The sequence below is a fragment of the Scyliorhinus torazame genome, chromosome X (assembly GCF_047496885.1).
Source record: "Scyliorhinus torazame isolate Kashiwa2021f chromosome X, sScyTor2.1, whole genome shotgun sequence".
Lineage (NCBI taxonomy): Eukaryota > Metazoa > Chordata > Chondrichthyes > Carcharhiniformes > Scyliorhinidae > Scyliorhinus > Scyliorhinus torazame.
In genome coordinates, this window is record NC_092738.1 from 26081956 (window position 1) to 26090516 (window position 8561).

Genomic DNA, 8561 nt, shown 5'->3' on the forward strand with positions numbered 1-8561 from the left:
AAAAGGGGTGCCGATTGGTTGGCAAGTCGACTGTGATTGGCCGAGGCGTTGCCATGGAGAAAGCAACGGGGAACTATAGTCTCCCCTGTAGGTTTGCCAACCAATCAGCACCTTTGTCTCGTGCAGTATAAATTGTTGGGGTCGTTTGAAATTTGGCATTCTTGTGGTCTGGTGAGCACGAGAGGGAAAAACTTCAGTGACATCTTTCCAACAGTGATCGGTATAGTCTTCAAAACAATCTGGCACCGCTTGGATTTTCCACGCTAAACGGTACACGCTTCGCGATTTCAACTTCGGAACGCAATTGGCATCCATGATAGGCAAGGCCGTGCAGAAGAATATACAAGTTTCATGTTAACAATGAGGAGAGAGTGTCAGAGGACGCACCAACGTTTCAGAGCCCTGTATTCCCTGAACTCCAAGGCTCATCTGTTTTTTAAGAGTTGCGCTAGTTAATGTTTAACAACTGTTTTTGTTCTGCTCTTTGGGGGCAGAGGCAATAGCCCCCCCCACCCCCCTCAAAGGCATCATCAGCTCCCTCTGATCGGCATTTGGAATGAGTGCAGCTGGGGTCAGGCGGAGTGCATGGATGCCAGCCTGAGGGGAAAGGTACTGCTCACTCATACCTGTCTTGCCAATGGCTGTTACACAGCGCGACTCCCCACTGCCCTAGATTGTCAGCTTGAGACAGTGGGCCCCATTGTTTCCTAGACACTGCCGATAACCTTGGGAGTCGTCTCCCTGTTTGGACATGAAGCACTGGAGCGAGCTGCACATAAGTCAAATTGTTTGAACGCTTTTCTCTCACTCTCTCAATTTCAGGTAAAATAAGAAGACTCCATTATCGGCTGGGGGCTGGATAGTAATTAAGGGGGATTTAACATGTTCAGGGGCTGTGTTTGGTAATCTGTGCACTCGAGAGGCAATGAAGGTACAGCGTATAAGCCTGTGCATATACAAACATGAACATCTCGGGTAGTAGAAACCTGTCTCCCCAACTCGCGCTACACAGAGTACTTCAATAGCCAACTAGTCCACTGCGAGGGCAATTTGTGAACTTCGTCTGAACTCTGATTCGCCATGTTGTTGGCTCGCACCGTGCTGTTTGCTTTGAGGGTTCTTTCCAAAATACACCATTTATTCTATCCTTGGATGTGTTGTAAAGAAAGTAACTGCAGGAGTTGCAAAAGTAAATATTTGGATAGGGATTGTGCAATGGAGTCGCGTTGTGACAAATGGAGGAAAAGGAATTGACACCACAAGGCCCAAACTGCCACCAGGTGCTGTGCAATTGATGCTGAAGGACTTGCCCTTGGCTTTTTGCAGGATACCTATGTGTATAGGCTGCGGGTATGTGCATGTCCCACTGTATGTAGACATGGTGTGCTAGGACTAGAACACAAATAATTGCATTTCTATAGTGCCTTTCACAACCACCAGGTGTTCCAACACACTTTACAGTCATTGAAGCATGCTCACTGTTGCAACGTAGGAAACTCAATGGGCAATATGCGCACAGCAAGATTCCACAAAAAGCAATGTGATAATGACCCTGACCCAGATATCTGCTTTGGTGAGGTTGATTGAGGGATGAATATTGGCCAAGACACCAGCTCTTCCTGGGAATAGTGTCCTGGGATCTTTCACATGCATCTGGAGCAAACGGGACTTTAGTTTAACGTCCCATCTGAAAGACAGCACCTCCGACAGTGCACGATCAGCCATGATCGTATTCAGTGGTGGAGCAGGCTTGATGGGCCGAATGGGTGGCTCGTGGTCCTATGTTCCTGAGATCTCATTCTGTTAGTTAACGTTGTACTGTATGAACTTCAATACGGTTCGGCGCGATCGAACCAAATTGGTACAGAGTCCCGTGATGAGTGCATTTAGCCGGATGCTTCCCGGCGCTCGCAGCGCCAAGACTCAACATGCTATCTAGCGGGAGTCCGTTTGAATTCGGGGCCTCAGCAGGGAATGCCCCACCGAGGCCACACTTCGTCCCGTCTCCTGCAGTGAGGAGCTCCGTTCGCCAGCCCCGCTCGACCTCCCAATGCGACCCCCAAACCCCCCCCCCCCCCAAAGCACTGAACAGCGCTCACCCAGGTCTCTGAGGCGAAGGGGTTAGATCCCAACACCTCAGATAGATCAGGGGAGTGCATATTTGAGTGAAACTCGCTGTCTCGCTCCAATATGCAGATTTGCGAAAGATTGCGACGTCTTGCGAGATCGCATTAGATCCCACGAGGTGTGGCAAGCCAGGTAGATCCCAGAAGAGAGATCGACCGGCATCGACCGGCCACGCCGCCCTTCAGACGCAATGCGGCCAGTAGATCCCGTCCGTTGTTAATTATTTTCCGAATGAAGAGGAGTACTCACATCTGCAGTCGCCTGTGACTCTAACTGCAGGTCACACCTTGGAATTCACAGCTTCACTCCAGTTGAGAGTTGAGATAATTCTTGACATTATTCAAAGCCGACTGCAGCCTGACTCTTTCAGTCAGAATAAACTCCTGGGTACTTTGCAGTTCACTAAGGCTTGGGGCCTAGTCTCTGGTGTGAGCTGCTGTGCGACTTCAGTTCCCAGTTAACAACTCTACTAACCAGCGGATACCTGCTCTTGTCCTGCCAATGCTTTTCCACAGATTCCCCAAGGGTTACAACATATTTTCGCTGCCAGTTAATAACATTCGAAGATGCGCTTTTGCAGTGTGGTTCCTGGTCCACTAGAAGGCGAAATGCCCAATTACAAGATCTTTTTCTCTTGCCCCAGAGATGGAAGGCCAGTGGTCTGACTGATTTACACTTTACCGCTCAGGAGTGGGTGGTAGTTCTGTTTTATTTAACCATCCAGGGGATGTGAGCTTCGCTGGTTAGGTCAGCATTTATAGCCCATTCCTAATTGCCACTTGAGAAGGTGGTGGTGAGCTGCCTTCTTGAGCCGCTGCAGCCCATGTGGTGTAGGTACAGCCACTGTGCTGTTAGGGAGGGAGTTCCAGGATTTTGGCCCAGCGACAGTGAACGAACGGTGATATATTTCCAAGTCAGGATGGTGAGTGACTTGGAGGGGAACCTCCAGGTGGTGGGGTTCCCAGATATTTGCTGCCCTTGTCCTTCTAGATGGCAGAGGTTCCGCATTTGCAAAGTGCTGTTGAAGGAACATGAGTGAGTTACTGCAGTGCATCTTGTAGATGGCACACACGGCTGCCACTGTGCATCGGTGGTGGAGGGAGTGAATGTTTGTGGATGGGGTGCCAATCAAGCGGGGCTGCTTTGTCCTGGATGGTGCGGAGCTTCTTGAGTGTTGTTGGAGCTGCACTCACCCAGGCAAGTGGAGAGTATTCCACCACACTCCTGACTTGTGCCTTGTAGATGGTGGACAGGCTTTGGGATGGTCAGCAGGTGAGTTACTCACTACAGGATTCCTAGCCTCTGTAGCCACAGTATTGATATGGCTGGTCCAGTTCAGTTTCTGGTCAATGGTAACCCCCAGGATGTTAATAGTGGGGGCACTGATGGTGGTGCCAATATAAGATGGTAAGAGCAAAGTTGAGTATGTGGAGTTGGGCCCCAGATCAGCCATGATCTCGTTGACTGGTAGAACTGGTTCAAGGGGCTGAATGGCCTTCTCCTGTTCCATTGGGCGGAATCTTCGGGTCCCGCCAGCAGTGGGACATTTGGCGGGCGGGGGACTTAATTTGAGGTGAGGCCGATAGCAGGATAGAATTGAGCAATTCGGGGACTAAGGTGGGTTAAAGGTGAGCTGAGCGTCCTGATGAGCAATGTCGGGACTCTCATTTGCATATATTAGCAGGGGAAATCACTCCCACTTCGGCGTCCGTCACCCAAACTTAGATTCCAGAGCGGAAGTTTCCGGCCTACGCTGCTGTTATCAGAGGAAGGCGCAATGCCTCAGAGAGCAGGCCAACTGATGCCTGCAGAGAAAGGTTCAGCTATTAGAAACCAGATGTCAGAGGTGAAAGGTCATGTTCTGACCTACTGTGTCAATCAGGCCCCTAATTATGTCTTTAACATATAAGAAAAGGCCAACCATAGGTCATCATGGACTCCAATCAAGCCCTTTAATATTCTGAAAAAACACTGTAAATCTCCTTTCTTCCCCCAAAGACTAATCCAGTAATTGTCTAGAATGCCCTCGGCTGTTTCTCGTCATTCTACTGTGCCCTGAATTACTTCCCTTGATATGACACCCTCACCATGCTTCATGCAGTATTCGATCAACTCTTACCTGCACCAATCCTTCCGGCCTACAGCCCTGCTCGTCACCAGTCCAACCTGAGACACGGCTGGGCCTCCTCTAGCTTCAAACACGGACGAAGCAAACCGGAGGAAGCGTACGTTCTGGGTATCTGCAGCTTTCAAAGCTCCACCCAGTGGCAGAAGTGTGCAATTGCTGGCATGACCGGGAGTCACGGGGGATTCCCAAATAAGGAGCTGGCATAGACAGTAAATTTAATTTGTCACCAATGGGGTGGTGATAAATCTGATCCTATCATGGTGCCCCTTGCTGAATGGCATGTGCCTGTTGCTATGGCGCCCAACACTACATTTAACCTATCTGCTTGCTCAGGTGGACGTAAACAACCCCAGGGCACCATTTTGAAGAACAGTTTTCCCCAGTGTCCTGGCCAATATTTAGCACTCAATCAACATCACTGAAAACAGCTAATCCAGTCCCATCTTGTTTGTGGGAGTTTGCTGTGCATACCTTGGCTACCGTGTTTCCTACATAACAACAGTGACTACACTTCAAAAAGTACCTCATTGGCTGGAAAGTGCTTTGGCACATCTGGTGGTTGTGTAGAGCACGATATACATACAAGTCTTTTTAGCACATATTTAGTACCATCCCTCAAAATTACAACTGGTAGGCCAAAAAAAAAGTTAAACAAGAGATTAATTTAATTAACAAGGCCCCCCTAAGTGCACTGAGCAAGTTATTGAAACATTTGGACATATCACCCGGTATCTCCATGTCTTTTTTACTAATGGCTGATGGGATGTGGCCAGGCCAAGCATTTCTTGACCATCCCTAATTCCCTTGTGGAGGTGGTGGGAGTCACTGTACAATGCGGCCATATTGGAGGGGCAAGAAACAATGGTCTGCTCCGCAATGAAGAGGTGCTGGGGGTGGGGAAGGGGGGGGGGGGGGGGTGGCGGTGGCAGGTTGAAAGGTCAGAGTTGACGGGGTAAGAAGGGGACCCAGCCATCGTGTGGAGGCTGCTCAGAGTATGACTGAACGCAGAACAGAGATGGTCAAAAGTGCTACATTCAAGACAACTGTGAATCTGTGTCACTGTCCGTGTGGAGTTTGCACGTTCTCCCCGTATTTGCGTGGGATTCGGCCCCACAACCCAAAGATGTGCAGGGTAAGTGGATTGGCCACGCTAAATTGCCCCTTAATTGGAAACAATGAAATGGGTACTCTAAATTTGTTTTAAAATATGATAACTGTGAATTGTTCTCCAATAAGTCTAGAGGAAATTTGGCCAACATTTCTTTTTTGTGGGTGGTTGCCCATGTGGCACTGCCAGGGTGCCTGGGTGGCACTGCCAGGTTGTTTGGGCACTAGCAGGGTGCCAGATTGGCAGTGCCAAGGTGCCCAGGTGCCAGGTTGCCCATGCCATGGATCGGGCCTGAGGGTGCCCTGCCCTCGAGGACCCCCTCACAGGTAAGTTGGGGCGTTGGCGGGAGTCCGGGGGCTGCAATAGGGAGTCCGAGGGGGGTCGAGCGATCAGGGTGGCATTTAGAAATGGCGCCCTGAGCTCTTCCTGCAAGCAAGGTAAGAGTGATCTTGACGCGGTGTTCTTGCCGAGGCCAAAAAGAAACAGAGTCCGTTCCGTAGCAGGGTGGTTCCTATGCTGCAGGCGCCGAGGGACACCCTGGTAAACGCACTCAAAACGGGACTCTGTTTTTCCCCTGTGAAAGCGCGCCCGCTAACTCTATTTCTCTCTGCACAGGTTCACTAGATTGGTGCCAGGGATGAGGGGGTGTCCTATGATGAGAGTCTGAGTAAATTGGGTCGATATTTCCTGGAGTTTGGAACAATGAGAGGTGACCTCATTGAAACTCAGAAGATTCTGACGGGGTTTGACAGGGTGGATACGGAGAGATTGTTTCCCCCTGGCTGGGGTTTGACAGGGTGGATACTGAGAGATTGTTTCCCCTTGGCTGGGGTTTGACAGGGTGGATACTGAGAGATTGTTTCCCCCTGGCTGGGGTTTGACAGGGTGGATACTGAGAGATTGTTTCTCCCTGACTGGGTTTGACAGGGTGGATACTGAGAGATGGTTTCCGCCTGGCTGGGGTTTGACAGGGTGGATACTGAGAGATTGTTTCCCCCTAGCTGGGGTTTGACAGGGTGGATACTGAGAGATGGTTTCCGCCTGACTGGGGTTTGACAGGGTGGATACTGAGAGATTGTTTCTCCCTGACTGGGTTTGACAGGGTGGATACTGAGAGATTGTTTCTCCCTGGCTGGGGTTTGACAGGGTGGATACTGAGAGATTGTTTCCCCTTGGCTGGGGTTTGACAGGGTGGATACTGAGAGATTGTTTCCTCCTGGCTGGGGTTTGACAGGGTGGATACTGAGAGATTGTTTCCCCCTGGCTGGGGTTTGATAGGGTGGATACTGAGAGATTGTTTCCCCCTGGCTGGGGTTTGACAGGGTGGATACTGAGAGATTGTTTCCCCCTGGCTGGGGTTTGACAGGGTGGATACTGAGAGATTGTTTCCCCCTGGCTGGGGTTTGACAGGGTGGATACTGAGAGATTGTTTCCCCTTGGCTGGGGTTTGACAGGGTGGATACTGAGAGATTGTTTTCCCCTGGCTGGGGTTTGACAGGGTGGATACTGAGAGATTGTTTCCCCTGGCTGGGGTTTGACAGGGTGGATACTGAGAGATTGTTTCCCCCTGGCTGGGGTTTGACAGGGTGGATACTGAGAGATTATTTCTCCCTAGCTGTGGTTTGACAGGGTGGATACGGAGAGATTGTTTCCCCCTGGCTGGGGTTTGACAGGGTGGATACTGAGAGATTGTTTCCCCCTGGCTGGGATTTGACAGGGTGGATACGGAGAGATTGTTTCCCCCTGGCTGGGGTTTGACAGGATGGATACTGAGAGATTGTTTCCCCCTGACTGGGGTTTGACAGGGTGGATACTGAGCGATTGTTTCCCCCTGGCTGGGGTTTGACAGGGTGGATACTGAGAGATTGTTTCCCCCTGGCTGGGGTTTGACAGGGTGGATACTGAGAGATTATTTCCCCCTAGCTGTGGTTTGACAGGGTGGATACGGAGAGATTGTTTCCCCCTGGCTGGGGTTTGACAGGGTGGATACTGAGAGATTGTTTCCCCTTGGCTGGGGTTTGACAGGGTGGATACTGAGAGATTGTTTTCCCCTGGCTGGGGTTTGACAGGATGGATACTGAGAGATTGTTTCCCCCTGGCTGGGGTTTGACAGGATGGATACTGAGCGATTGTTTCCCCCTGACTGGGGTTTGACAGGGTGGATACTGAGAGATTGTTTCCCCCTGGCTGGGGTTTGACAGGGTGGATACTGAGCGATTGTTTCCCCCTGACTGGGGTTTGACAGGGTGGATACTGAGAGATTGTTTCCCCCTGGCTGGGGTTTGACAGGGTGGATACTGAGAGATTGTTTCCCCCTGGCTGGGGTTTGACAGGGTGGATACTGAGAGATTGTTTCCCCCTGGCTGGGGTTTGACAGGGTGGATACTGAGAGATTGTTTCCCCCTGGCTGGGGTTTGACAGGGTGGATACTGAGAGATTGTTTCCCCCTGGCTGGGGTTTGACAGGGTGGATACTGAGAGATTGTTTCCCCCTGGCTGGGGTTTGACAGGGTGGATACTGAGAGATTGTTTCCCCCTGGCTGGGGTTTGACAGGGTGGATACTGAGCGATTGTTTCCCCCTGACTGGGGTTTGACAGGGTGGATACTGAGAGATTGTTTCCCCCTGGCTGGGGTTTGACAGGGTGGATACTGAGAGATTGTTTCCCCCTGGCTGGGGTTTGACAGGGTGGATACTGAGAGATTGTTTCCCCCTGGCTGGGGTTTGACAGGGTGGATACTGAGAGATTGTTTCCCCCTGGCTGGGGTTTGACAGGGTGGATACTGAGAGATTGTTTCCCCCTGGCTGGGGTTTGACAGGGTGGATACTGAGAGATTGTTTCCCCCTGGCTGGGGTTTGACAAGGTGGATACGGAGAGATTGTTTCTCCCTGGCTGGGGTTTGACAGGGTGGCACTGAGAGATTGTGAAATGAAATGAAAATCGCTTATTGTCACAAATAGGCTTCAAATGAAGTTACTGTGAAAAGCCCCTAGTCGCCACATTCCGGCACCTGTTCGGGGAGGCTGGTACGGGAATTGAACCGTGCTGCTGGCCTGCCTTGGTGTGCAATCTGCAACACGGGGGTCACAGTCTCAGGATAAGATGTTGGCCATTTTGGATTGAGATGAGGAGAAATTTCTTCACCCAAAGGGTTGTGAATCTTTGGAGTTCTCTTCCCCAGAGGGTTACGGATGCTTCA

General features: G+C 50.8%; 1 protein-coding gene across 1 annotated transcript in view; it reads right to left on the reverse strand.

The window, feature by feature from the left end:
* The window catches only part of arf3b (ADP-ribosylation factor 3b), a 47704-nt gene extending 43388 nt beyond the window's left edge, over window positions 1-4316 (reverse strand). The window contains exon 1 of the mRNA XM_072493831.1: window positions 4247-4316. The gene's annotated coding sequence lies outside the window, so the exon portion shown is untranslated. The remainder of the gene's footprint in view (window positions 1-4246) is intronic.
* Window positions 4317-8561: the final 4245 nt, after the last annotated feature.